This window comes from Oryx dammah, unplaced genomic scaffold (genome assembly GCF_014754425.2).
Source record: "Oryx dammah isolate SB20612 unplaced genomic scaffold, SCBI_Odam_1.1 HiC_scaffold_11050, whole genome shotgun sequence".
In the NCBI taxonomy this organism is placed as follows: domain Eukaryota; kingdom Metazoa; phylum Chordata; class Mammalia; order Artiodactyla; family Bovidae; genus Oryx; species Oryx dammah.
Genome location: NW_024080444.1, coordinates 12344688 through 12371635, shown reverse-complemented (window position 1 = coordinate 12371635; position 26948 = coordinate 12344688).

The window sequence follows — 26948 nt, the reverse complement described above, 5'->3', positions numbered from 1 at the left end:
CTGGCCAAAGATACAGAGAAATCACTGGAACAGAGGAGTGATTCCAAATAGAAACACCCCTATTTTATTTTAAAAGAACATAATTCATTGAGAACAGGATAAGCAATATTCATCTGTAGTTTGGGGGTACATTAACTGTATAGAAAAAGACCTTTTAAACCTTTACATCATACCATTAAGTAAGTATAAATTTAACCAGTGATGATTTAAAATTAATCATAAATGTTCATTTATATAAGCTAAGAAAATACAGGACAACTTTAGGGACAGAGAAATGCAGAGTAAAATAATAAAGATATACACCTTTTCACCTATTGTATTGAGAAGAATTAAAAATTATGATGTTCAATGCTAGTAAAGGTGAAGGAAGGTATCTCAAAGGATACTTTGGGAATATAAATTGGTACCATGTTTCTGGATAGTAACTTGGCAACATACACCAAGGTAGGTCCACTGATCCAATAATTACACTTGTAGAAACTTTCACTGAGAACACTGTCAGAGAAGTGGTGAAAAAAAAATTATAGTAGCTAAAATTAAAAGGAGCCTAAGGGTTGTTTAAGCCCATATCAATTACTGGTTTCCCTTGTAGCTAAGTCGGTAAAGAATCTGCCTGCAATGCAGGAGACCTCGGTTCAATCCCTGCATCAGGAAGATCCTCTGGAGAGGAAATGGCAACCCACTCCAGTATTCTTGCCTGGAGAAGCCCATGGACAGAGGAGCCTGGCAGGCTACAGTCCATGGGGTCGCAAGAGTCAGACACAACTTAGTGACTAAACCATCAAGGGTTGTTTGTCAATAAATAAATGATTAATTATACAATGAAATATAATTTTTTACAATTACACATTTGAAAAATTTTTAAATAAATTTCCCCTAAAATATGTAGTTTTCAGAGAAAAAAAGGCATTATTTAAATAAAGTAATATTACAGACAATATTAATCTTTAAAAAAAAACTAATAGATAAAGATCCACAATGGACTTATGAAATCTGAATATATAGCCTTGGGTTTAGTTAATAGTTATATACTAAGGTTTGTTTCTTAGTTTTGACAAATGAAATATAAAGTAATTTAGGTAATATAGGTCAGTAAAATCTGGTTGGGAAATACCTTAAAATTCACTGTCAGTCCTCAAGTAAGCTTAGTCAGACAGCCCTCAGGGAAGTATCAGGGGCTTGTCTTTGGGCTTTATCTCTGCATTATCTTTGCAATATTTCTGTAAATCTAAAATTTATCCAAAAAGTTTATTTAAAAAGAAAAAAAAGGTAGACTCCTAATGAGTAAAGAAGGAGCCTTTTGCTTCTGAGGATACCATCATCAAGGGGAACCATCAGTTCAATTCAGTCGCTCATTTGTGTCCGACTCTTTTTGACCCCATGGACTGCAGCTCGCCAAGCTTCCCTGTCCATCATCAACTCCCAGAGCTTCCTCAAACTCATGTTAATCCAGTCAGTGACGCCATCCAACCATCTCATCCTCTGTCGTCCCCTTCTTCTCCTGCCTTCAATCTTTCCAGCATCAGGGTCTTTTCCAATGAGTTAGTTCTTCGCATCAAGTGGCCAAAGTATTGAAGCTTCAGCTTCAGCACCAGTCCTTCCAATGAATATTCAGGACTGATTTCCTCTAGGATTAACTGGTTTGATCTCCTTGCTGTCCAAAGGATTCTCAAGAGTTTTCTCCAACACCACAGTTCAAAAGCATCAATTCTTCAGCACACAGCTTTTTTTATGGGGAACCATGTTCCCTGATAAATTAGCCCTTGAAACTCTCAGAATCAACAGAAAAAGAAACTAGTTGGTTTGCTATGGCAGAATTGAGGATGCTTTTATGTTTTCACATGTTAACTTCTTTTTTATTGCTACGATAGTAATATATTTAAAATTCTGAAGTCCTTTGGAAACAAAACACTGAACTAACCTAGTAGGACATTACTTGGACTCTTTTCTTCCTTCTCTCTTTTATCCAAGCAACCCTCCACATTCCTAGCATGTGGAAATCATTCCGTCTCTGGGTTTTTCCAATTCTATTTCTAAACACAGTTCTTTGGCTTACTATCACAAAGCCCCAGATATCATTCAGCAAATAAATTTTTCTGGTAAACACCAATGGACCCTTATGGATTTGTCATCTCCTAACCTGTCCCCTAAGATCATGGCATCCGGTCCCATCACTTCATGGGAAATAGATGGGGAAACAGTGGAAACAGTGTCAGACTTTATTTTTGAGGGGATCCAAAATCACTGCAGATGGTGATTGCTGCCATGAAATTAAAAGGTGCTTACTCCTTGGAAGAAAAGTTATGATCAACCTAGATAGCATATTCAAAAGCAGAGACATTACTTTGCCAACTAAGGTCCGTCTAGTCAGGGCCATGGTTTTTCCAGTGGTCACGTATGGATATGAAAGTTGGACTGTGAAGAAGGCTGAGCACCGAAGAATTGATGCTTTTGAAGTGTGGTGTTGGAGAAGACTCTTGAGAGTCCCTTGGACTGCAAGGAGATCAACCAGTCCATTCTAAAGGAGATCATTCCTGGGTGTTCTTTGGAAGGAATGATTCTAAAGCTGAAACTCCAGTACTTTGGCCACCTCATGCAAAGAGTTGACTCACTGGAAAAGACCCTGATGCTGGGAGGGATTTGGGGCAGGAGGAGAAGGGGACGACAGAGAATGAGATGGCTGGATGGCATCACTAACTCAATGGACATGAGTTTGAGTGAACTCTGGGATTTGGTGATGGACAGGGAGGCCTGGCATGCTGCAATTCATGGGGTCCAAAGAGTCGGACACGACTGAGTGACTGAACTGAACTGAACTGAACTGAACCTGTCCCCTGTTTGCCTGCATAACACACTCCCTGACCAAACATTCTAGATATTTCTTTGTCTATCACTAATGGAGATCCCATCACTCAGATCCCACCTCTCTGTTGCAAAAGCATAGATGAGCAACACTTTAAGGATTCTACAAAACTCAGAAACCTAGGAACTGAGACTAACAAAGGTTACATGAGATCCAAGGGTCTCCAGTTGCTCGATTCTAAGAAAAGCCAGATAACTGGTTATAGAACTAGAAGTTCCCCATATCTACCAGTGTAGGCAGCAGCCTCTACCTTCCTCTTCACACATAGGGAATGGAAAATAGACCTTCTTCAGGAGAAACACTGAAGGTTTCTCATGTAATCAAACTAATTTCATTTGGAAGAAAATAAATGGACGTTTGGTATTCCCATTTTATTTACCTAGTTACTGACAACTCACCAACTCCCCACCCCCATACCCCCTATCCCTTTATCTTCAGGGTAGACTCAGACCAAAGTTAAATGGGGGGGGGGGGTGCTTTCAGTTTATGCTGTGACAGTGTTATGCAAGAGTAACCCAAAGAACACAAGATAATGCTTAACCAAGTGAAAGGAGCAGGGCCTGTTCTAACTTGTCTCTATTCAAAAGGGGCACCTTCTTGTCACTGTAACATGCAAACTGTGAAAATGCATTACTTAAATTTGGTGACTTTTGAGCCTTTCTGTGATATCATTTTGTAATTTCAAAGAAAAAGGTAAATCTCCTCCTTTGCCACGTGAAAGAAGGTATATAAAAAAGGGAATGTGTATCAGGACTTAAAGGATCTACTTGAACTCTCAACTTCTGAGTATTTTCTCCAGAAGGACTAATCTTTATTTTTTAAGTCCAAGACTTCCAAGAACTGGGAAAATTCAAGCATGGCGGGGTGGGGGGGTGGAAATAGAGAAGAAGAGGAATTGAGTGATTGTACAGAAAGACAGGCAGTGACCCCCACCAGCCTTCTATTCTTTCAGGTCAAGTCCCCAGACCCACCCCCAGCCAACCAGCCATTTTATTAAGGTAATTAAAAGACTGACATTGAACTTGAAGGTACTTTCCAAGCTCATCCTATTAGTCGAGCACTTGCTCCATTCACACAGAATTCTGGAAGCATGAAACTCAAGAAATACTTTCAGTTCTTAACTGCCTAAAGTCTATCTTTTTTCTCCATGTCCTACTACGTGGAGCTTCAATGTCCGATACAGTAGCCACTAGTACATGTGGTTCTTGAGCAATGAAATGGAGCTCATCTAAACTGAAGTGTCCTTTAAGTATAAAATACATACCGCATTTCAAAGACTTAGTAAGAGTAAAAGAATGTAAAATATCTTATCAATCTCTTTTTATTCTGATTACACATTGGGAGGCTGATGTTTTCAATATATTTGGCTAAATAAAATGTTATTAAAATTAACTTCACGATTTGATTTTTTTACTTTTTCATGTGCTTACTAAAACATTTTAAAATTACTTCTGTCGCTCATGTTTGTGGTTACCATAATGTTTCTACACAGCAGTGCTGCTCTAGAAATAATGTGATTCTAGTATTAAAGACATTTAAACCCAAGCAGCAAACACAGGCTAATATTTCCAAATTTTATGGACTTCAAGTAAACTGATGAAGGAACTGAAATCCGGTTAACTCATCCTAGGGTAAAATCCATTTATAGAGATCACCTGTGTCTCATCCGCAGAAAATATCAGTATCACAAAGCTCTGGATGGTCAATTTAGGTCTGGGGTAAAAGCCCACAATTCAACATGAGCAACTCTTTCCTTTGGTGCTATGTCAGAGTGAGATATGGGGCTTGAAGACTCTGCTGTGATGGAAGCAAGGAAGAGGAGATACAGAGAGGAGGAGAGACAAGAATGAGAGGAGTGTGGGAGAGAGAGGAAGAAGGCAGATTGAGATGGGAAGAGAACAGAGAGGATGGTGAAGGTGTGAATGGGAAGATGGAGATCAGAAGAAGCAGACACGTAGATGGGCCTCAATCTGCCCTTCTTCCTCTCTCTCCCACGCTGCTCTCATTCTTCCCTCTCCTCCTCTCCATATCTCCTCTTCATTGCTTTCATCACAGCAGAGTCTTCACATACACAATGGAGTACTACTCAGCCATTAGAAAGAATCCATTTGAATCCATTCTAAAGAGGTGGATGAAACTGGAGCCTATTATACAGAGTGAAGTAAGCCAGAAAGAAAAACACCAACACAGTATATTAACACATATATATGGAATTTAGAAAGATGGTAATGATAACCTTGTATGCGAGACAGCAAAAGAGACACAGATGTATAGAACAGACTTTTGGACTCTGTGAGAGAGGGAGAGGGTGGGATGATTTGGGAGAATGGCATTGAAACATGTATACTATCATGTAAGAAACGAATCGCCAGTCTAGGTTCGATACAGGATACAGGATGCTTGGGGCTGGTGCACTGGGATGACCCAGGGAGATGATATGGGGAGAGAGGTGGGAGGGGGGTTCAGGATGGGGAACTCATGTACACCCGTGGCGGATTCATGTCAATGTATGGCAAAACCAATACAGTATTATAAAGTAAAATTTAAAAAAAAGAAGAAGAAGAAACAGACACGTAGGAAAGAATCTCACTATGGTGGGTAAAAATCAAACACCCTTCCCACTACTCAGAATAATTCTGAAGGCTAAGAGTAAGAAGTTCAGTATCAAGAATAAAGTGACAAGTGACCAGGGAGACAATCCAAGAGAGTCAACCCACTCAGCAAAAAAAGCACAAAAGTGAAGATAAAAGGATATACCTCTGGCATCCTGAGCCCTTATTATAGCCCTGAGCAAAATGGACAAAGCCACGTCATGTAATTCACTCTTTCTCTGCCTTTCATCTTTGTCAATGACCGTAAACCTACAATTTCACTAAGCACAATTCCCATTTCAGAAAGTCATAAGTCACATGGTACTGCTCATGAACCTGAGAAATGGATCTTTTTCACTTTCTTCTCTGGAATCTGTCACACACACACACACAAAAGCACCATACTCCTCCCATGAACAGGTATGAATTTCTTAAGGTTTTAAGGGCCGAATATAATACATCATAACTAAATATATCCTCTAATATCTCCAGGAAGTGTTCTCTAGAGATCCAGAGCTAAGCTCTGATAGCTCACGTGTAAAGTAGTTGTCTAGTGCTCAAAATACATTGCCATGGAGGGACAAATAAAATAGAAATGAATGGTTACAAGAGAGACCCAGGTTAGTTCAAAAAGTCTCTGTAACCATAAACGCGGTGCTGAAGGGGGAGAAGGGGGGAAAGGGGACAGAAAATGCTATGACTCTTTCCTGGGTGAGAGGTAACATTGGCCACTCATAAGTAGGACTGTTGACACAGCTATAATATAAAAAAATGTTCATCAATACCTGTTAATTTTGCAAATTCACCCAATCATTCACAGAAATGACTCACAGAATGCAAAGTGGCATGGACTTAGCTGGATGCCAGGCAGCAATTAGACCAAGCTGGAGATAGTAGCTGAATGGTTCCCTCTCTCCTTTCCTTCTTGCTAGAAGCCTAAAAGGCTAAACCAGAGGTTCTCAAACTCTCTCAGTCCCTGGTGTCTTAGTAATTTTTTAATGGCACCCCTGGGCCAAGAGAAATAATAACCGTTCCATTGTTAAATAGGTAGATCCAAACAACTTAATGAGTATTTATGTTCTAACAACTTGGTAGGCATTCACAAACTAGAACCAAACTGATACGAAAGTAATATTTTTATTTCATTCTTAAATAACCACAAGTTTTAATAAGATGTGTATACTACTGGCACTTAGCAGCTTCTCAAATTTTGAAATGAGCTTGAACTCCCCCACCTCATTTTCTGCTCCACATTACTTTGTATACAATACTGTTTTTTAAGGACACTAAACCCCAAGAGCCCAGCTTTGCAAAGATATGATATCATTAAAAAAGAATGCAGTGATCTAATATTGAAACTATGAACCACCTTGAGCCAGTGGTTCACAGAGTAACTGACAGATATTAACTATTTTTGTCTTCTTGAAAAAAAAAAATTTAATCCCACAGCCTCCCTGTGAATTCACAGTGTCACCCCAGGGTACTTCAGAAAACTGTCTGAGAAACTGCAAGGCTGGGATTTTCCTACTGCAACCAATTTAGAGTGTCCTCACTGGTTTACATCTCAGAGTAAGGGCAAAACATCTGTATGGCCCAGACTGAAATGGCCTGAAGTAACATCTGCTCTGTTCTACTAAAAGTGGTCTACATTCAAGATACAGCAGGTTTTGGGTAACTGATAAACCCCAGGATGACTCAGAGAGACCCTGAAGACTCAGGAACTGGGAGGACAGTAGGTATGGTGTTAATGGATCAATCACTTCTTTAACTACTTCATTCTAATGTACTAATAGGACAATGTTGCAAACTATGGTGGTTTCTATACTTTTCATTAATTAACACATGAGATAAATGTTCAGTCAATATTACACTGTTAGCTGAGAGAAAAACCATGTACATGTTTACTATAATCATATGATTGTGTCCCTGATAAGACGGAAAACTAGTCTAAAATAAGCAAAGACTGCCCTGAAACTAAAAGCTAGAGGAAAGACTGACTTGTAAATTCATTCATTCATCCAGTATTCTACAGATGCTTTTATGTTTCTATCATATTCCAAGCACAACGTATTCCACAGGACACGTAGCAGTGAAAAGCCAGGCACAAGAGGACTTGTTAAGGCCAACAGTGGCCTCCATCCTCCCCAGTTCAACAGGGAATTTTCAGGCTTCATCTCTCCCAGCCTTCTAGGAACTTTTGACCAAGTTGGTCACTCCTTTTTTCTTCAAACATTTTATTCATTTGGCTTCCAGGACATTTTCTGTCTTTGCATTCCTCTTACTTAACTGGCTGTACTTGTCAGTTTCTTCCTCTTCTCAGCCTCCAATGCTGGTTTCCCAGGCCTCAGTCCTTGGCTGTTTCTCCATCCTCACTCTCTCCCTGGGTATGATAGCAAATGTCATCTCTATGCTGTTAACTCTCACATTTCTATCTCTAGCTCCCACTTCACTCCAGAGCTCCAGACTTGTGTATCCAACTATGTACTTGACATCCTCATTTTGGAGGAGTAAACAGGTGTCACAGATACAATGGGTTCAAAATAAAGTCCTGACATCCTTCCTACTCTCAAACTCAATTTTTTGATATCATCATATCCAATCCTTCAGCAAGTCCTATCATCAAAACTCATCTCAAGTCTGATCCCTCTGTCTATCTCACTGGGGCAGTGCAATAACCTAACTGGTTTTCCTGTTTGTACTCTTGCCCTCTCACCCACTCTATTCTCAACATAATGACTAGAATCTCCTTTTTATAAGTTAGATCATATCAGTTATCTACTTAAAGTCCTTCAAAGGAGCCTCCATCACACTTAAAATCTCTGAACTCCCTACTTTATAGTCTCTAAGGACATAAATGATCTAGCTACACTGGAATAACATCAAGTCCTATGCACTTGCTTTTATCTCTTCCAGGAACACTCTTTCTTAGATCTTCAGATGCCTTACTCTTCACTTAAATCAGAGAATCCCTCCCTGGACACCCTTTCTAAAATGTTATTCCCATCCTTCTGAACGCCATTAATCTGCTTTGTTTCTTAACACTCTATGAAAATATATCTTAGGCATTTACTTGTTGATTGCTATTCCCACTAGAACATTAGGTGAGATTTTGTCTTGTTCACACGGGCATGCAGTGGGCTCTCAAATTCTTAGTGAAATAACAATCTTCTGTTCTCACAAAGTTTACATCTGGTGAAAGATGACAAGGCAAAGACCTTGAGCTCAAAAGATCTGGTTATCTGGTCTAAAGTCTGTTGTTTACTGTGCTAATTTCACACTATACTACTTAACATATTAGCATGTCTTATGTACCAATGAGGGCTTCCTCAGTGGCTGAAATGGTAAAGAATCTGCCTATAATGCAGGAGACCCAGCTTCGATCCCGGGGTTGGGAAGGTTCCTTGGAGAAGGGAGTGGCAACCCATTCCAGTACTCCTGCCTGGAGAATTCCACGGAGAGAAGAGCCTGATAGGCTACAATCCATGGGGTCGCAAAGAGTCGAACCTGACTAAGCAACTAACATTTTCAATTTATGTACCAAAAATTATATGAAACTCTGAAAATATCTTCTTAATTTTTTAAGTTTCTATGAGCTACATATAAATGCTATATCTTAGTCACTTGCTCAGGATCCTAAAGATGATCCTAGGGAGAGTTTAGATTCAATCTCAGGTCGATCATACTTCTGGTCTACACCTTTAAACAATAAGCTATGCCGTGTACTGCCTCTACATGTCATTACCTGTAAAATGGAGGAATTGACTAGAATGACCTCTAATGCTTCAATTCTACCTCCTATCACAGGAAAAGAATGCTGTCACCTGTACTGCTTGAAATTTCATTTCTGTATTAAATCACAAGAACTCATTTACCCAAATACAATTCACTGAAGACAACTGACCACAAGCCAATGCAGAAACAGGCACATACAGAGACCACACGCCATGTTATTTGATGAGGCATCAAAGGAGACATTTATCATTCTACTTCATCACCCATATTAGCCACATTATGAACGCTTTCCCTCTAAAGATTATAAATTTAAATAAGAACTAGAGGTGACAGGTTCACAACCTGAAAAAGCCAAATACTTCAGTAAAACAATCATCCTGGCTCTTCATCTTTCACCAGGAAAATCAGCTGCCTGACTTATGCAGAAAGAACCAAACAAACTCCTTGCCTCAAGTTTCCATTAACTCCTAACTGTACAGGATGGAGTGCCTCAGATGGACCCTTCTTAAAGTTTGACAGCTCTAAGAAAATTCTCTGGGATCCTCCAGCTCAATTCTGGAATAGCACAAGACCTAAGAACAGGTACTACAAGTTCAGAGATGCAGTAAAGTGACATCACTTCTTTCTTCTACTGCAATATAAATTAGGAATAGCCCATATGTGTACCCTATCAAGATGCCACTGGTTCTCACTGCCGATGCTATCTAGCATATCCACAACTGTAGGCATACATTTTATACACACACACATATCTTTCTTCTCAGCCTTGTGGTTCTTGATTATATATGGGATGGATATCATCCATAATGACAATGATGCATTTATTTCACTGCACCTTCTCAGAGATATGGGCTCCAGGCCTGCAGGCTCCCCCTCTCAGCTTCTAGGTTCGGGTAACTTAGAATTCCCTCCTTTCAGTCATCTAGCCCTAAGGTGGTACCTGTTTCCTATGTATTACTTGAGAGTTCTGTTCGTTTCCCCTTTTCAGTCCTTCAATATATGCTTAATCCATTAATTTCTGATATTAGATTTTCTGTTAAAATAATGGATGTAGTTGTTCTTTTCCCCACTGGACTATGGCTGATACATCATTAGATGGCCATTTATCCCAGCTTCCTTACACTACACAAAATCACCCCTTATCATCAAAAATAACAGAGAATGCAACACCAATTCTTCCCTGAAACATATTAATAAAACACCCTTGTGTCCCTCAAAGGAAGCTCCTCTTAATGTTTTATTTCAACTTATCCACTTGAGATAGCTTATCTTCTTCTCTTGTCAATGTAAACTAAAGATATTCCATGTGACCTAAAGTATCTACATATAAAGATATATTTCTAATGTATAAAACAATGGAGGAAAAAGCTGTCCATGGGAACTTTAACCTATTAATTTAATAAAAGACTTTATATAAGTATTGTAATATATTAAAAATACATAGCTGTATATAACTGTATATTATACAGTTCAGTCACTCAACTGTGTATGACTCTTTGCGATCCTATGGACTACAGCATAGCAAGCTTCCCTGTCTTTCAGCATCTCCCGGACCTTGCTCAAACTCATATCCATCAAGTCAGTGATGCCACTCACCCATCTCATCCCCTGTTGTCCCCTTATCCTGCCTTCAATCTTTCCCAGCATCAGGGTCTTTTCCAATGAGTCAGCTCTTCACATCAAGTGGACAAAGTACTGGAGCTTCAGCTTCAGCATCAGTCCCTCCAATGAATACTCAGGGTGGATTTCCTTTAGGATTCACTGGTTTGATCTCCTTGCAGCCCAAGAGACTCTCAAGAATCTTCTCCAACACCACAGTTCAAAAGCAATCAATTTTTCAGTGCACAGCCTTCTTTATGGTCCAACTCTCACGTCCATACATGATTATTAGAAAAACCATAGCTTTGACTATATGGGCTTTTGCAGGCAAAGTAATGGCTCTGCTTTTTAATATGCTGTCTAGGTTTCTCATCACTTTTCTTCCTAGGAGCAGGCCTCTTTTAATTTCATGGTTGCAGTCACAATCTGCAGTGATTTTGGAGCCCCCAAAAATAAAGTCTGTCACTGTTTCCATTGTTTCCCCATGTATTTGGCCATGCAGTGATGAGACCATTTGCCATGAGCTTCATGTTTTGAATGTTGAGTTTTAAGCCAACTTTTTCACTCTCCTCTTTCCCCTTCATCAAGAGGCTCTTTAGTTCCTCTTTGCTTTCTGCCCTAAAGGTGGTGTCATCTGCCTATCTGAGATTATTGATATTTCTCCTTGCAATCTTGATTCCAGCTTGTGCTTCATCCAGCCTGGCATTTCACATGATGTACTCTGCATATAAGTTAAATAAGAAGGGTGACAATATATAGCCTTAATATACTCCTTTCCCAATTTGGAACGAGATCATTGTTCCATGTCCAGTTCTAATTGTAGCTTCTTGACTCACATACAGGTTTTGCAGGAGGCAGGTAAGGTGGTCCGTATTCCCAACTCTTTTAAGAATTTTCCACAGCTTGCTGTGATCCACATGGTCAAAGGCTTCAGTGTAGTCAATGAAGCAGATGTTTTTCTGGAACTATCTTGCTTTTTCTATGATCCAACAGATGTGGGCAATTTGATCTCTGGTTCCTTGGCCTTTTCTAAATCCAGCTTGAAATTCTGAAGTCCATGGTTCACATACTGTTGAAGCCTGGCTTGGAGAATTTTGAGCATTACTTTGCTAGCGTGTGAGATGAGTGCAATTGTGCGGTAGTTTGAACATTACTTGGCATTGCGCTTCTTTGGAACTGAAATGAAAACTGACCTTTTCCAGTCCTGTGGCCACTGCTGAGTTTTCCAAATTTGCTGGCATATTGAGTGTATCACTTTCAAAGCATCATCTTTTAGGATTTGAAATTGCTCAGCTGGAATTCCATCACCTCCACTAGCTTTGTTCATAGTGATGCTTCCTAACAGCCACTTGACTTCACATTTCAGGATGTCTGTCTCTAGGTGAGTGATCACACCATCATGGTTATCTTGGTCATGAAGATCTTTTTTATATAGTTCTTCTGTGTATTGTTGCCACCTCTTCTTAATATCTTCTGCTTCTATTAGGTCCATACCATCTCTGTCCTTTATTGTGCCCATCTTTGCATGAAATGTTCCCTTGGTATCTCTAATTTTCTTGAAGTGATCTCTAGTCTTTCCCATTCTATTGTTTTCCTCTATTTCTTTGCATTGTTCACTTAGGAAGCTTTCTAATCTCTCCTTGCTATTCTTTGGAACTCTTCCTTCAGATGGGTATATCTTTCCTTTTCTCTTTGCCTTTAGCTTCCCTTCTTTTCTCAGCTATTTGTAAGGCCTCCTCAGGCAATCATTTTGCCATTTCTTCTTCTTGGGGATGGTTTTGATCACCACCTCCTATACAGTGTTACAAACCTCCGTCCATAGTTCTTCAGACACTCTGTCTATCAGATCTAATCCCTTGAATCTATTTGTCACTTCCATTGTATAATCGTAAGGGATTTGATTTAGGTCATACCTGAATGGTCGAGTAGTTTTCCCCACTTTCTTCAATTTAAGTCTGAATTTGGCAATAAGGAGTTCGTGATCTGAGCCACAGTCAGCTTCCAGTCTTGTTTTTGCTGACTATGGAGCTTCTCCATCTTTGGCTGCAAAGAATATAATCAACCTGATTTCTTTATTGACCATCTGGTGACGTCCATGTGTACAGTCATCTCTTGTGTTGTCAGAAGAGGGTGTTTGCTATGACCAGTGTGTTCTCTTGTGAAAACTGTTAGCCTTTGCCCTGCTTCATTTTGTACTCCAATGACAAAGTTGCCTGTTACTCCAGGTTTCTCTTGACTTCCTACTTTTGCATCCCAGTCCCCTATGATGAAAAGGACATCATTTTTTCTGGTGTTAGATCTAGAAGGTCTTGTAGGTCTTCCTAGAACCGTTCAACTTCAGCTTCTTCGGCATTAGTGGTTGGGGCATAGACTTGGATTACTGTGATATTGAATTGTATGCCTTGGAAATTAACCGAGATTATTCTGTCATTTTTGAGATTGCACCCAAGTACTGCATTTTGGACTCTTTTGTTGATTATGAAGGGTACTCCATTTCTTCTAAGGAATTCTTACCTACAGTAGTAGATATAATGATCATCTGAATTAAATTCACCCATTTTAGTTCACTGATTCCTAGAATGTCAATGTTCATTCATGCCATCTCCTGTTTGACCACTTCCAATTTACCTTGATTCGTGGACCTAACATTCCAGGTTCCTATGCAATATTGCTCTTTACAGCATGGACTTTACTTTCACCACCAGACACATTCACAACTGGGCACTGTTTCTGCTTTGGCTCTATTTCTTCATTCCTGCCGGGGCTATTTACAGTATATACAGTTATATTATATACATATATATAGTTCACAAAATATATATCATTTCAAAGGCTTATATACATACTTACATGTTACGAGTTACAGATAAGTACACAAATCCGATAAAATTCATTTATCCTTGTTAATAAACTAAAATTTATAAAATCTCTTTCTTTTTAGGGGCTTCCCTGATGGCTCAGCTGCCTGCAGTGTGGGAGACCTGGGTTCGATCCCTGGGTTGAGAAGATCCTCTCGCTTTTTAAAGTTTCTCCTTTCTTCACATTTGATTGTGTTTATATGGATTCTCCTCATAATTATATGTATGTGTCAGCTCCCTAAAAGCATAAACATAAATGTATGTACATATATGTGTGCATGGGTCATAGAATGCCTAGCATTGTGCCTTGCCCTGTAAATGCTATGCTGGATTGAATTACAATCACAAATATACTGAGATTTCAGGCTGCATCTTGTTCACCTTTGACTCCCTAGTAGCTAGCATGATATCATGTTGGAAACAGAAAACATCAGTTGATTTTATTGACAGCACTAGAAACATAAAGAAGCTCTTAAAAATACAATCAGAAAATGTAAAAAGAATTTTATTTAAAAAGACATCTATTTTGTCATATAAAGTATATATGGAGCTTACAGAAAAGGGATTTAAGAGGAAAGGCTAGAATCAAAAATATAAAGAGTACACATATGCCAAGTAGTTTAAGGGCTGCAAAAAGGAGATCCTCTTCATTCTTCACACTGCACTTCTCTACCCCCCACAAACAAGTTCTACCATAAATGATGTCTTTCTTTGTCTTAAGGTATTGACCCAATTAAAAAATAAACACCTCTGATGATTATGATACTTTTAATCAGTTGATCATCTCTTTTGCTAAAAGCAAACTTAGATTTATGTCAGTGGGTTTGGGGGACACTGGCTGGTAGGAGCCATCTGGAAGTTGTGGGAATATTCTGGGTTGTTACCATTATTGGCATTCAGTGCTAAAGGGATGCCACACAATAAAAAAATTATCCAAGATGATTTTCAAGTGTCTCACCAGAGGTTCATGTAGGTCAAAACCTGTTAATAATCATGTGAGTTTAGAACCTAAGTCAATTTTATTTTCATAATTCTTATTTATACTTAATTATCTAAAATAAAATGATAGTGAAAATCAAGTGAATTATCATTCTGATAGAAATACTATGAAGTATTGTCCACCATTTCATGAAATCCTATCACTGAAAGCAAACAACTAGATATCTGAGTCACCAGTACAACAAATACAATTCTAAATCATCAGAATTCTAACTAATTTCACTTTTAGGTCCAAGCTTATCTACTTCATTATGTCTTTTAGTGCAGGTGTGCTTGAATAATTTCATATTTAAATGCAATTTATTTTATTATAAATTGTTTTCATTTTCCTTGTACTTTAGTTATAAAATTGTATCAAATTTTTAAAATTATATGCATAGGTAGACAATACTGTTCATGAATTTTGTTTGAGAATAATAAAGAAGTTAATAAAAAGTAGGGCTATGAAATGCAGGTTTAGATGGAGATGGAGGGCAGGACAAGAGAAGCAAAAGAATATCTGGTGGGAACAAGACACTGAGAAGAAAGACCAGATGTGGGGGACTGGTCCTTCCAACAAGCCACCGAGAGTACGGGGTTACTTGGTGAACGCTTAAAGATGAAATGTCTTTGTTTAATCCTTTTTTCCTAGGCAAAAATGTCACACCAGTGTTTCCCATAGCTTGAAGGTGTTGGCCAGATGCATGGAAGGAAAAGAGAAACTGGAGTAAGAGACACCCACATTCAAACCCTAATTCTGTCTCCTATAATTCATGTAAACATGAGCAAATAATTTCACTTCTCTGAATGTCTGTTTCTACATTTGTAAAATGGAGGTAATAGAAAAAGGCCTTACAGTTTGGCTCTGCTGAATCTTAGAGCCTGTCACTATCTCTTCCATACCACGGGCCTTCAACAGATGTTAATTCCATGACTCAGCCATAAAAAAGAATGAAATAATGCCATTTGCAACAACATGCATGCAACTAGAGATTATCATACCAAGTGAAGTAAGTGAGAAAGAGAAAGACAAGTACCATATGTATTACATGTGGAATCTAAACTATGACACATATGAAACAGAAACAGAATCAGGGACATATATAATAGATTTGTGGTTGCCAAGTGGGAGGAAGGTGGGAGAGAGGCAGATTGGGAGTTCGGGATTAGCAGATGCAAACCGGTATATACAGAATGGATAAACAAAAATGTCCCACTGTATAGCACAGTGAACTATATTCAATATCCTGTGATAACCATAATAGAAAATAATATGAAAAATAATGCACAAATATATATAACTGAGTCACTTTGCTGTAGAGCAGTAATTAATATAACACAGTAATTTAACTATACTTCAATAAAAAATAAATTAAAAAATTAAAAATCTAAAAAGAAACCCAAAGGTTAATTCCTACCCACCTGCTCCTAGATGTTACATAATTTCTAGTGCTTCTTGAAAGAGAGAAAAGTCCAGATGATAATATGATTAGTTATCTACAGCTTTCCAGGTGGTACAGTGGTAAAGAATCCACCTGCCAATGTGAGAGATCTAAGAGACACTGGTTCAATCCCTGGGTCAGGAAGAGCCACTGGAGCAGGAAATAGCAACTTGTTTCAGTATTCTTGCCTGGAAAATTCCATGGAAAGAGGAGCCTGGTGGGCTACAGGCCCCGGGGTCACAGAGTCAGACACCACTGAGAGACTGAGCACACACACACACATAACAAATTACCAGCAACTTAAAAGCTTAAAATAACATACATATATTATTATCTCAGTTTCTGTGCTTCAGGAATCTGAATATGGCTGGAGTGGGTCCTTTGTTTCAGGGTCTCACACAAGCTTGCAATCAAAGCGTCAGTGAGAGCTAGAGTCTCATCTGAATGTTCAGCTGTGGAAGGATATACTTCACATCTTATATAGTTGTTGGTAGAATTCAGTTTCCAGACAGTTGACAGACTGAGGACTCAGTTCTTCACTGTTTTTTGGGCAGAGTCCCTTCTCTGTTACTTGCAACATGGGCCAATCCAAAATCGCAGTGTTCTTTGTCAAAGATACAAACCAAGAAGACAATTTAGAGAGTCTGCAAGCGGGACAACAGTGAAACCTTTTGTAACTTAATGATAGACGTGACATTTTATCACCTTTATCATGGTTAGAAGCAAGTCCCTACATCCAGTCTATACTCAAGGAGTGGCTATTACCCAAGGGCATGAATTCCAGGAGATGGGAATGATCAAGGCCCATCTTAGATTCTGCCTGTCACAATAATGTATAGATAATTGTACAGAAATTGCTTCTATGTACGTGGGGAAATTACCTGGGCCAAATATGTAAGAAAATACGCTTTCAACACCTAATCCATGTACTCCAACTTTTAAAATGTTTAATTCATTGATTAATCGCACGTGTTTTGTGCCTGACAGATTCCTAATAAAACTGGCATAAAACTTGCATATACGCCAAGAGTATTCAAATCATGAATAAATACTCTCTTAATATTTAACCCAAGGCAACAAGAAATAGCTATGCTGAAAATTCTAAACTGACAGCCAAACCACTTCAAATTGCTGCGTTGTTCAAGGTGATTTCAAATAGAAATCGCAGGTCTGAGTGTCTGAACCCTGGCAATCTTCACCTTCAATAAACTCTCAATGGAACATAAATATAAATGCTTAACAGATCAGCTATTACATGCTCTTTCTTAATTCCCACATCGAGGATTGAAAATCTAGGTAACATTAAAAAAATGAGTTACCTTATAAACTCTAGTGGCCTCATGAAATTAAAAGACACTTACTCCTTGGAAGAGAAGAGAGGTAAAAAGCAAAGGAGAAAAGGAAAGATATAGGCATCTAAATGCAGAGTTCCAAAGAAGAGCAAGAAGAGATAAGAAAGCCTTCTTCAGCGATCAATGCAAAGAAATAGAGGAAAACAACAGAATGGGAAAGACTAGAGATCTCTTCAAGAAAATTAGAGATACCAAGGGAACATTTCATGCAAAGATGGGCTCGATAAAGGACAGAAATGGTATGGACCTAACAGAAGCAGAAGATATTAAGAAGAGGTGGCAAGAATACACAGAAGAACTGTACAAAAAAGATCTTCACGACCCAGATAGTCATGATGATGTGATCACTCATCTAGAACCAGACATCTTGGAACGTGAAGTCAAGTGGGCCTTAGAAAGCATCACTACGAACAAAGCTAGTGGAGGTGATGGAATTCCAATTGAGCTGTTTCAAATCCTAAAAGATGATGCTGTGAAAGTGCTGCACTCAATATGCCAGTAAATTTGGAAAACTCAGCAGTGGCCACAGGACTGGAAAAGGTCCATTTTCATTCCAATTCCAAAGAAAGGAAATGCAAAACAATGTTCAAACTACCGCACAATTGCACTCATCTCACATGCTAGTAAAGTAATGCTCAAAATTCTCCAAGCCAGGCTTCAGCAATACATGAACCGTGAACTCCCTGATGATCAAGCTGGTTTTAGAAAAGGCAGAGGAACCAGAGATCAAACTGCCAACATCCGCTGGATCATGGAAAACGCAAGAGAGTTCCAGAAAAACATCTATTTCTGCTTTATTGACTATGCCAAAGCCTTTGACTGTGTGGATCACAATTAACTGTGGAAAATTCTGAAAGAGATGGGAATACCAGACCACCTGACCTGCCTCTTGAGAAATCTGTATGCAGGTCAGGAAACAACAGTTAGAACTGGACATGGAACAACAGACTGGTTCCAAATAGGAAAAGGAATACATCAAAGCTGTATATTGTCACCCTGCTTATTTAACTTATATGCAGAGTACATCATGAGAAACGTTGGACTGGAAGAAACACAAGCTAGAATCAAGATTGCTGGGAGAAATATCAATAACTTCAGATATGCAGATGACACCACCCTTATGGCAGAAAGTGAAGAGGAGCTAAAAAGCCTCTTGATGAAAGTGAAAGAGGAGAGTGAAAAAGTTGGCTGAAAGCTCAACATTCAGAAAATAAAGATCATGGCATCCAGTCCCATCACTTCATGGGAAATAGATGGGGAAACAGTGGAAACAGTGTCAGACTTTATTTTTTTGGGCTCCAGAATCACTGCAGATGGTGACTGCAGCCATGAAATTAAAAGACGCTTACTCCTTGGAAGGAAAGTTATGACCAACCTATATAGCATATTCAAAAGCAGAGATATTACTTTGCCGACAAAGGTCCATCTAGTCAAGGCTATGGTTTTTCCAGTGGTCATGTATGGATGTGAGAGTTGGACTGTAAAGAAGGCTGAGCACCGAAGAATTGATGCTTTTGAACTGTGGTGTTGGAGAAGACGCTTGAGAGTCCCTTGGACTGCAAGGAGATCCAACCAGTCCATTCTAAAGGAGATCAGCCCTGGGTGTTCTTTGGAAGGACTGATGCTGAGGCTGAAACTCCAGTACTTTGGCCACCTCATGTGAAAAGTTAATTCACTGGAAAAGACTCATGCTGGGACGGATTTGGGGCAGGAGGAGAAGGGGACGACAGAGGATGAGATGGCTGGATGGCATCACCAACTTGATGGACGTGCTGCTGCTGCTGCTGCCAAGTCACCTCAGTCGTGTCCGACTCTCTGCAGTCCCACAGACAGCAGCCCACCAGGCTTGCCTGGATTCTCCAGGCAAGAACACTGGAGTGGGCTGTCATTTCCTTCTCCAATGCATGAAAGTGAGAAGTGAAAGTGAAGTCACTCAGTCATGTCCGACTCTTAGCAACCCCACGGACTGCAGCCCACCAGGCTCCTGCATCCATGGGATTCTCCAGGCAAGAGTACTGGAGTGGGTTGCCATTGCCTTCTCCCGATAGACATGAGTTTGAGTGAACTCCGGGAGTTCACCAGAGGCCTGGCGTGCTGTGATTCATGGGGTCGCAAAGAGTCAGACACGACTGAGCGACTGAACTGAACTGAGCTGAAAACTAATACAAAGTATCACAATGATAATCACAGTTTAGTAGTTTATCTTTTAAGTAGAAAAATAAATATACACAATGGAGTATTATTCAGCCATTAAAAAGAATACATTTGAATCAGTTCTAATGAGGTGGATGAAACCAGAGCCTATTATACAGAGTAAAGGAAGCCAGAAAGAAAAATACCAACACAGTATACTAACGCATATATATGGAATTTAGAAAGATGGTAACGATAACCCTGTATGCGGGACAGCAAAAGAGACACAGATGTATAGAACAGTCTTTTGGACTCTGTGGGAGAGGAAGAGGGTGGGATGATTTGGGAGAATGACATTGAAACATGTATAATATCATATAAGAAATGAATCGCCAGTCCAGGTTCGATGTAGGATACAGGATACTTGAGGCTGGTGCACTGGGATGACCCAGAGGGATGGTACAGGGAGAGAGGTGGGAGGGGGATTCAGGATGGGGAACATGTGTACACCCGTGGTGGATTCATGTTGATGTATGGCAAAATCAATACAATATTGTAAAGTAATTAGCCTCCAATTAAAATAAATAAATTTAAAATTTTTTAAAATAATAATTAAAAAAAATAACTTTTCTTAGAATTAACTTTTGCTGGTGGCCATACTTCCAAAATCTTCTCCCTTACTTTGGAATCATGCCAGCTAAAGAACACCATTTCTGTGATACCTTTGGAAACATCACTGTTATTTGAAACTTATCCCCAAACCACTTTTATTTAGGAGACTAAGTCCTAGGTATCACTCAGTCTACATGTTCCTTTTCTGAGTAGATGGGACCCATATGTATTCCATGAGTCTCTCCCTAACCCAACCAGACCTGACACCAGCTGGACCAACCAGACTCTCCTTCTTTCCAAGGAACCTAAAAATGGGATAGAGAAACACTACCCAGTAGACTCACAGCACAGAAGTTCTGAGTACATGTTTAGGGCTAGGGAAGAAAGTCATGTTGAGACCATAGATATCATGATGGTTAATTTTATGGGTCAACCTAATTTGGCCATGGGGTAAACAGATATTTCGTCAAACACTATTCTGGGTATGTCTGTGAAGTATTTCTAGATGAGATTAAAATCTGAAATAGCAGACTGAGTTAAGGAGACTACCCTCCCCAATGTGGGTGGGCCTATTCCAATCAGTTGAAGGTATACATAGAACAAAAAAAGAATCCTCCTGCAACCAAGGAAGAACTTTTCTTGCCTGACAGCTTTTAGCTGGGACTTTGGTATCTTGCCATCTTTGGACTCAAACTGAAACATTTACTCTAACTGAATTTCGAGGCTGCCTGTTTTTGAACTGGACTTACACCATGGGCTTTCCTGGTTCTCAGGCCTTCTTACTTGGACTAGAACTAAACCATCAGCCCTCCTGGGTACTCAGCTTGCCAACTGCAGATTTTGGTACATCTCTGCCTACCTAGTAGCAAAATGCCTTATAATAAATTGTGTGTGTGTGTGTGTGTGTGTGTGTGTGTGTGTGTGTGCGCTTAGTTGCTCAGTCATGTCCAACTCTTTTTGAGCCTTTCTGACCCTCAGTCCTGACCCCAGGACTGTAGCCTGCCAGGCTCCTTTGTCCATGGGGATTCTCCAGGCAAGAATACTGGAGTGGGTTGCCATGCCCTCCTCCAGGGGATCATCCCAACCCAGGTCCCCCATGCTGTAGGAGGATTCTTTACCACCTGAGCCACCAGGAAAGCCCATGAATACTGAAGTGGGTAGCCTATCCCTTCTCCAGGGGATCTTCCCGACCCAGGTATTGAACCATGGTCTCCTGCATTGTAAGCTGATTCTTTTACCAGCTGAGCTACCAAGGAAGCCTGTAGTTCTATTTTTCTGGAGAACCCTGACTAATATAGACACCAAAAAAATAATACAGAAAAGCAATCTTCAGGAGAAGAATGAAGTAATGTTCAAAAAGAAGACACAGAGATAAAAGATCACATTGCCTAGGGAGAAGGAGTATGGAGAAGTAGCTTGTTCTTACAGCCTTCAGAAGATCTGATAGTTCATCTTCTTCTGAAGTGAAGTGAAGTGAAAGTCACTCAGTCATGTCCGACTCCCTGTGACCCCTTGGAATGTACCCACCAGGCCCCTCTGTCCATGGGATTTTCCAGGCAAGAACACTGGAGTGGGTTGCCATTTCATCTTCTTCTGGGGTGCCATGAAACACCCTTGGTTCCTTACAATAAATCCCTTTTTACATGAGTTAGCACAGTGGATTTCAGCTACCTGAAACCAATAAGAGGCCTCAATAAGATACTTGGTGAATAACTGCACTTGCCAGAAATCCCTGGTCTCCAGCTTGGCCCCCATAACCTGACTCATCCCAATAGAACATAGTAGGATGGTTAAGACCCAAGGCACTGGGTTCAAACAGTACCTGAATTCAATTCCCAGGTTTGCCACATACTAGCCATGTGATGGCTGCTAAATTACCTCTTCAAACCTTAAATCTTAATGACACATTAAATCCTTGTTACAAGGATTAAAAAGAAACTGAACTCCAGGGCCATCATGTTAGGTCTTCTGGATTGTTCTCCAGTTGAATGGCCCAGCAGCTCTGCTCAGTGCGGCAGCTGCCCCAGAGTAAGGGTTCAGGAAAATTAACCATTATTGCATCTTTCTTTTTTATATCACATTGCCTACCTGATTGCCACCAAAACTACTATCTTAAGTAAGGAGGGGCACTTTTAACACAAATTAACATAAGCACTTGCAAAATTTACTTGATAGTGGTTTTCTGTTTCATTTCACTGTTCTTTTCAAAATAAATATATAGCAGATATTACACTACTCATAGTAGAAATTATGATAGATATGTCTTTCAGGAAACTGTACTCAATTGCCAAGAACCTAGTCTGTTAGGGCAAACTCTGTGCCAACAAAAGCAGAAGAACATCCTATACAAGTACTTAGGGCTGTGAAGTCAGTGAGGCAGGGGCTAAAATACCCATACGTTCTTGGTCAATTTTCTTAATCTTTCTAAGCCTCTTTTTCCTCGTGTTTTCAATGGGGATACTCCATAGAGCTGGGAAGGATTAAACTAAAATACGTAAAGCTAAGCATAGTTATACAAAATGCTAAATAATTGATAGCTCACTTATTTTCAATTCTGTAACAACTAGAAACTAATATATTCTACATAATAATATACTAATAATCACTCAATAGCCCCAAGAAAGAACTTTGAAAAAATAACTTAAAACAGGGCTAATCCTGTCAAGTAGGTTGAACTACTTTACATTAAATCCTGTCAAGTTGAGTAAGATGCTGCGTCTTCTAAACACAATGAGACTTGCCCCTAAATGTATAGTGACACTGCCTTCTTTCCAGTTCATCCAGGGTAGTCAGGCATAATTATTAATAGGGTTCCATTTCAAATGGCAACCCACTCCGGTACTCTTGCCTGGAGAATCCCATGGAGGGAGGAGCCTGGTAGGCTACAGTCCATGGAGTCGCAAAGAGTCGGACACAACTGAGCGACTTCACCTCACCTCACCTCACGTTTGAAACTGTTCTGGTTTAGATAATAAATTATATGATCACTCTATCTAGAGTAAAATCTTTAGATGGAAGACAAGTTTAAAAGCTGTTATTTCGTCTCAAGGTTTGGTTATTGTGTTTTAATTTTTTCTCTCTAGCGCTGAGGCAAACTGTGAAGACAGAATTTAGGGTTCTCAGCCACACAACAGGTAGCTTTTCAAACTGCCTAGACTTGGAATTTATGACTAAGCTAATGTCCATTATCTCAAAGGAAAAATCCATGAATGAACTGGTATCGAGGTGAGGCCATCCCATTCAGCAACAAGTGCTGTGGATTATGGAGATTCATGTGCTGTGCTGTGCTGAGTCAGATCCAGCTCTTTGTGACTCCCATGGACTGTAGCCCACCAGGCTCCTCTGTCCATGGGGATTTTCCAGGCAGGAATCCTGGAGTGGGCTGCCATGCCCACCTCCAGGGGATCTTCCCAACCCAGGGATCAAACCCAGGTCTCCTGCACTGCAAGCAGATTCTTTACTGTCTGAGTCACCAGGGAAGCCCAAAAATACTGGAGTAGGTAGCCTATCCCTTCTCCAGGGGATCTTCTCGACCCAGGAATCAAACTGGAGTCTCCTGCATTACAGGCAGATTCTTTACCAGCTGAGCTACCAAGGAAGCCCCAGTGGAGATCCATATTGCCCTTATAATAAGGGAAGAACAGTACTTTACATGTCTCTGGAAGTTGACGGCATAAAATGTATTCTCATGTTTAACATCAAATTTAAGTCTCAGGAGCAAGCATCTTTTCTATTCCACAATTTCATGTGTGTCTGAGATTTCCAAACAAGTGGGTAACCACTTGGGAAACCCATGCATGCAGCTCACAAGTTGTCTGATGCTCACTTCTCCCTACCCATAATCCCCAGTTCCTGCCTTCCTCAGTTCTTGACTTGTGCTTTCCATCCACTCCCAAGGACTTGATAATGAGGTTTTTGACCTTCTTCTCCCATTCTGAACCCTGCTCTTCACCTCCATCCCACTCTCAGGCCATGATGCCCAAGTTTGCTTATCATCTGCATGAAACCAAAGCCAAAGATGAGGGGTATTTTGGACACACTCCTACTCAAAGACATGTTGCCAGGTCTGCCCTTTACCTACACCCAGCCCATTTGGAAAGGAGCATAAGACATCACCCCCATTTTACAGATGAGGAAACTGAAGCAAGGAGGTCTAGTGGCTTGTCCAATGTCATACACCAGCAAAGCATAAACGAGAGAGATGTGGGTCTTCTGAACTGTGCCCATGCACTTTCTCTTATATTTATACTCACGCTCAGTCGCTAAGTCCTGCCTGAATCTTTTGTGACCCATTGCAGTCCTCCAGGCTCCTCTGTCCATGGGATTTCCAGGCAAGAATATTGGAGTGGGTTGCCATTTCCTTCTCCATCTCTTATACTAAAGCTTGTCAAATTTCAATAAGCATAACTTACAAGGACCAAAACGAAAATGCTGGATTCCTTGTCCAAAGAGCAGGAAAACAGCATTTTTCTTTCTTTTCCCATCTTTTGACTTACCATGATATTTTTTATTTGCCATTTAACACTGTGCTGCTTCCACACAGGAATACTGACAGAGTGAACACAGGCCTTCAAAGTGCCCAAAGCATCACTCATGATTGAGCACACGGGGCATACGTATCTGACCTTGACCTCACCATACCAATGCTCAAGGTCCCTGCTGAGGGCACAGGGCAGTAGTGGACAATGAGTGGGGCGGGGGAGCCAGTGGCCATCCTGGCAAGGTGTGGAACTACATACGTTTGAACTAAGACTTCAAGCCTGCTTCCCTCACAAGTTTCAGTGTCCCACCAGACTTCACTCACAAAATATAACTTCGAAGATAAAATTAGCAAGAATGTCAAGTCAGTTACCACAGAGCATTATACCCCAAGCACAGGGCACCTCTTTTGAGACAGGGCTTTGTGCAGTCACCTTTTAGCCAACCCTGTGCACATGAATCATCTAGGGATCTTATTAAAATGCAAGATCCAACTCAGTAGATCTGGGGGAGTCTTGAGACTGGGCATTTCTAACCACCTCCCAGACAATGCTAATGCTGTTGGCCTCAGAGTATCCTTGACTAACAAGATCCTCTTCCACAAGTCTTATTTTTTAACTTGTTTATTATGTCAGGTCCAATTACAGAACTTCTATTTCTTTCATTATTCAAATAATGCACCCATGAAAATAGGTATTAAATACAAGTCACCACCCATTGTATCCTTAAAACATGACACGTCAGAAGGAGCAAATCTGTTCATGTATTTATGATATCCCCTGGCCTGGGTTTAAAGACTTCATGCTTGTACATATACTGATGTCACTCGGGTACCCATCATGTAAAGGCTGCCTGATGTCTCCTGGGTAGACAATGCCCCCACTGCTCAGAAGGACTTGTTGTTGAAAATTGTCATGTATAATTTTCTAAAGCAGGAGCAAGGGCCCATAGCCTCAGCTCATGAATAGAAATGACCACTGAACAGTTTTGAGTTTATAAATGTATACTATTTCAGAAATAGCAGTAAGCTTTGATTCTAATGGATAAAATGGGCAAGATTTCTCAGCACTCTTCTAACAGGAGCTCCCAGACTGCAGAGTGCTCTTCAGTGTCAATCCATGCAGCACATGAAAAATGAGATCTCTAGAAAAATGAGCCTCAGTCTCTTCATCCCTAAAATCAGACCAGTGACACTTACCTTACCCTATGGGATGATGCCTTTGATCAAATCATACGAAATGGTCACTATGAAAGGTTATGAACTACAAAGTACCATACAAATCCAAAGTTGTAGTTTAGGGACTTCCTCGGTAGTCCAGTGGTTAAGACTCCATGCTCCCGACGCAAGGGGCTCAGGTTTGATTCCTGGTCAGGGAACTAGACCTCACATGCCATAGCGAAAGATCTCTCATGTAGCAACAAAAATCCCGCACACTGCCACTAAAACCCAGTGCAGTCAGATAAATTAAAAAAGAAAAAAAAAACAAGTGGTTGCTATTTAACAGCTTTAGAAAATGATGTGGGTACCTAACAAATGTAACATTTCAACTTCATGTCCCATAGCATTTGAGGCATATGTAGAGGGCAGGGGTGTTAAACGGAATATTCTTTTAAAGGTAGAATGTTACGAGACTGACAAACCACTTTTATAACTGGAACAAATCGTGTCTGCCATTCAGTAATACTTGGAAATCCATCATCAATTTGACTTATATCCAGCATCAATAAATCACAAAGTGAACCCTGTGCAGCCCAAAGAGTAAACAAAACTAAACACTGTGTTTCACCTGCCTTTTTTGGCAAGACAAAATGAAAATTCTGGTTACTTCAACTGAAATAAAGCCTTTGGTCTCTGACTGGTTTGGTTATTTTTGGAATCTTTTATGGAATATTAACTTTAATTGCTCCAATTCTAAAGGAAGCCACACTGGAAGTGCAAGGAAATATAACTGATTAAAAAGCAGAAGTGAGGGGGAAAAAAGTAACCACATATTTTGCCCCAACTTTCTTAAGCTAATATATCAACTATAACTCTTCAAAAATGTGGGATCCTCAGTTGCTATTCTTGCCCCAGTTCTAACATGACTACATTTAACATGCTTCACCCATTGATGTTAGCAGATTTTTTTATTGTCTGTTATTTTACCAGGGATCAACATAAGTGAAACAATGATATAGGAAAGTAGCTTTTTAAATCCGTGGCAGACTTTAAAATTTCTGATACAGCAGTGAGAGAAAAATATGATGCTTGTTGATCCACTAAGAAATTAAGCTCTAACCTAAGCTCCAGATCATAACCAATTGAATTA